The sequence below is a fragment of the Cricetulus griseus genome, unplaced genomic scaffold (assembly GCF_003668045.3).
Source record: "Cricetulus griseus strain 17A/GY unplaced genomic scaffold, alternate assembly CriGri-PICRH-1.0 unplaced_scaffold_27, whole genome shotgun sequence".
Lineage (NCBI taxonomy): Eukaryota > Metazoa > Chordata > Mammalia > Rodentia > Cricetidae > Cricetulus > Cricetulus griseus.
In genome coordinates, this window is record NW_023276997.1 from 214788 (window position 1) to 219435 (window position 4648).

A 4648-nucleotide genomic window follows, 5' to 3' on the forward strand; every position below is an offset into this window, starting at 1 on the left:
TAATAAAGGTGTGGTTTATAAGTATGATATCCCAACACTCCCCACAAAAAGCCTGAGTGTAGTTTTGATGTCTGCATCCCCACCATTGCTACTATAGGTAGACAGAAAGTTGACACAAATGGATACTGGGAGCTGGTTAGCCAGCTGGCCTGGCACATGCACCAGAAGAACATCCAAGAGGCCCCATCTCAAATGAGGTGCAAGCTAATGATCTAACATCCAAGATTGCCCTCTGACCTCTGCACATGTGTCATGGTGCTTATAGGATATAATTGCTACAATGGAACCCTGTCCTGACCCTGGAAACCGAGAAACAAGACCCAGCACCTAAAGCATAGTCAATTAAAAAAAAGCATCCCAACCTTGAAAGCATAGCCAATGAAAGAAGCCCACCCTAGACCTTAAATCAGAGTCATAAAATTAACCCAACATAGTTCAGAAACCAGACCAAGTGAAAGAAGCACATACTTGCTTGAAACTAGAGACAAAAGGCTAAAAAGAGCAAAAAAATTAGATGAAAATTATACATGTACAAAGTATGAGGTCAAACATAGAAGAAACAATTATTTCTGAGTTAGATGAGTCATTTCTCTTGTTTCAAAAATTAATTTCAGCATATTTGGTTGTCTGGTGACTTCTTTGGTATTTACTATCACATATTCTAAGAATAGGTAGAATTGCCAATGGTTATTCTTCATTTCAGTCTAGAAAATTTTACTAGGAAAGTCCTTCTCTAAGACTCATTAGGAGTTAATAAGCAAGCAGTTTTCTTTCTTAATAAGAAATTGTGAATACAATTAATTTCAAACCCCCAAATAACATATTTCTTTTTGGACAGGGACTCTTGGACTATTGATTTCCTGCCCAGTATTTCTCCAGTGACAGACATTTGTGGTGTGGTTTAAGAATGGAGAAAAGAAGGCTGGGTGGTGGTGGCACACAACTTTAATCCAGCACTTGAGAGGCATACGCAGCTGAATCTCTGTGAGTTAGAGATCTACCTGGTCTTCAAGACCTAGGTCTAGGACAGCCTCAAAAGCAACAGAGAAATCTTGCTCACAAAACCAAAAAATATTTAAAAAATAATGGAGAAAATATACTCATATCTAAAAGGGCCACAAAGAAAACAAGGGATCAGATGTTCAGACCTCTCTGAATGGAAACAACCATACCCCAGAATATCTGTCTATAATACCTACATCCAAATAGATTCAAAGAGTTTTCACCTATTGATTGATATTTCAGTGGCATGGTTATTATTCAAAGCTAGGTAGGTAGGCATTCTTACCTCATATCAATATTTTTAGATTCTATATCCTTCAACTGTTGAGGCCTTAGTATCTGAAGCAAGCAATATATGCTGGATAGTTTTTACACAAATGACCAATAACCTTACACAAACACAGGAGGATTTCTAATGGTAACAGCCTCTTTCAACGAGGGGAAGTTAGTTTTCAATTAGTTTGCATTTTTGTTGTGTATCAGTGTCTGGTCTTGGACGTAACTCTGCCCATGTAAAAAGCTGAAGTTCACTTACACACCCACTCAGGTCTTCACGTTATCAAACCTTCACTTTCCCCACATCTACTTCTAATGATCCAATGTGTTACAATTTTCATAAAAATATTTTTTTCTGAATTTTAAGGTCATGTTTTTTTGGTAATTCTTTGTATTGAAAATTCTGACACTTATTGCCCTACACTAGTATAAACTGGGTGTTCACCATTCCAAGTCAGCAGTAATTGATAACAAATTATATTGTATTTATTGATAATTGAGAAAATGATAATAAACATTAGGTTCAAAACAATATTATATTCTGTAAAATTTCAAACACTAGCAACATGATGGTAGTTATATGAAAGCAATTATCAATAAAAGTTCAATATTCTATCCCATAAAATATACAGAAAATTATGCAGAAATGCTCTATTGGATTGTTACTAGTAAACTTTCCCTGGCAGAAGTATTCACATTTTAAATATTTATGCCTTCAACTATTCTCAAATTTATTCTACATCATTTTAATACCTGATTTCAGTGTAGTAGTGACAGATATATTGCTGCATATGTAGATGGTTTTCCAACAATCATTTTGGAATAACTATTTTATTTCATGGTAGAATGAGTTTAAAAATGACAATATCATAAGGCTTAGTAATGTCACTCATCTAACTGTGAATAAAGTATCAACATATGCTAAAAAGTGTCCATCCAGTACACACATTATAAAGCACCTTAATTTAATGAATATTGGGACAGTAATTCCCTATTGAGTTGGTCTCTTTAATGAATTTTTAGATGTGCTCTAAGTTTTGAGTTTCCTTTAAAAATTTCTGAAAGCACTGTACATTTGTTAGGTTTCTTTCTATTACTGATGCTTTGTTAAGTTTGACTATCTGAGCACTCTTTGAAAATTGCCACATATTTAATATTGTGAGTGTTCTTCTGGTATGGATTCTGTGAGATTTGTTAAGATTTAAGTACCCAGAATAGGTTTTCTCAAGTCCCTCACATTTATACATTTTTTTCTAATGTACACATGTAGTGAGATATTGCAGAGATGATCCATGGTATAAGGACATAGTATGCAACTTACTCATTAAATATTAAGGAGTCTGACTTTTCCTGTTGTACAGTGTGTTTGAAGATGTGAATCATAGCCACACAACTTGCCACAATTTGTATATTTTTAGCTTGCCATCTGCTATGTATTCTTAGAGGAAAATAAGTATTGAGCTCTTAGGTAAGGACTTGTCATATGCATTAAAATTGCAATGCTTCTCACCAGTGAGTATTTTTGGATGAATTTCAAATGTTGATCTCTGTTTAAAGAGATCAATTTTAAAATTTCTGTACAGCGTGTATTCTTTGATGAACTAGAAGATTTATGCTCTGGTTAAAGAACTTTCCACAATCTGAGTATTTGTAAGGTTTCTCTCCAGTGTGTATACTTTTCATGAACTTGAAGAACTGAAATTCTGGCAAAGGACTTCACACATAGTTTACAATCGTAAGGTTTCACATAAGTCTTTATTCTTTGATGAACTTTAATAATTGAGCTTGCTGCTCTGCCCTCTGTCCTGTGATGGGTGCCCATGCCTCAGGTGAGTCTGGGCACTGCTGAGCTCCCCAAGTACACACTAGCAAGGTCTGAAAAGCCCAACACAGAGGATGAAGAAGAGATAGACCTCAAAAATTATCTTAAGAAGTTGAGAGAGACCTTTAAAGAGGAAACAAGAATATCCCTTCAAGAAATAGAAGAAAATACAAGCAAAGAATTAATGAAATGTAGGAAAAGACAAACCAAAAAATTTCAAGAAGTAAATAAATCTCTTAAAGAATCTAAAGAAAGCCAAGAAAAAAAGAGCTAAACATGTGAATGAAGCAATTGAAACAGTTCAAGGCATCAAAGCTGAAATATACACAATAAAGAAAATAAAGAATGAGGGGATGCTGGAAATATAAAGGCTTGATAAATGATCTGGAACTAAAAATATGAGTATAACCAGTAGAATTCAAGACACAGAAGAGAGAATCTCAGTTGTTGAAGACTCGCTAGAGGATATAGAGTCATTGTTCAAAGAAAATCTCAAGAACAACAAATCCCTACCACCTGACCCCTGTCAGAATGGCAAAAATCAAAAACAATATTGACAACCTGTGCTGGATACAATGTGGAGAAAAAGAAACACTCCTCTATTGCTGATGGAAGTGCAAACTAGTAAGACCACTCTGGAAATCAGTATGGTGGTTGCTCAGTAAAATAGGAATCAGTCTACATAAAGATCCAGCAATTCCTCTCTTGGGCATATACCCAAATGATGCACGTTCATACAACAAGGACATATGTTCAACCAGGTTTATAGCAGTGTTGTTTGTAATACCCAGAACCTGGAAGCAAACTAGATGCCCCTTAACTGAAGAATGGATAGAGAAAATGTGGTACATTTAAACAATGGAGAACTACTCAGTAGAAAAAAGCAATGTAATCTTGAAATTTGCAGGCAAATGGATGAAACTAGAACAAACCATCCTGAGTGAGGTAACCCAGTCACAGAAAGACAAACATGATATCTATTCACTGATATATGAATTTTAGAGATAGAGCAAAGAATTACCAGCCTATAATCCTCTTAACCAAAGTAACAAGGAAACATGAAGGACTCTAAAGGAAAAATTCATGGACCCCAGGAATGGGAAGGGACAGTAGCTGCATAGATAATTGAGAATTGTCAGTAGGGAAGAGGGAGGTGCCAGAAAGAGAGGAGGAGAAGAGGAGAGGAGAGGAGGAAATGGAGGAGCAGAAATATTCAGTTGAGGGAAGAACAGAGGGTACCAGGATGAGAGATACCATATTAGAGGGAGCCATTATAGGTCCAAGGAGGGATCTGGTGAGGGAGACTGCCAGAGACCTACAAGGATGATAGGAACTGACAGTCTTTGCAGTGGTTGATAGGATTACCAAAATGCCCTTCACCAATAATGAGACTGATGACTACTTTTTATACCATCGTAGAGCCCTCATCCAGTGGCTGCTGGAAGCAGAGGCAAACACCTACAGATATACACTGAACTGAACTCTGGAACTTAGTTGCAGAGAGGAAGGAATGAAGATCAAATGGGTTCATACCAGGCCAGTGAATAC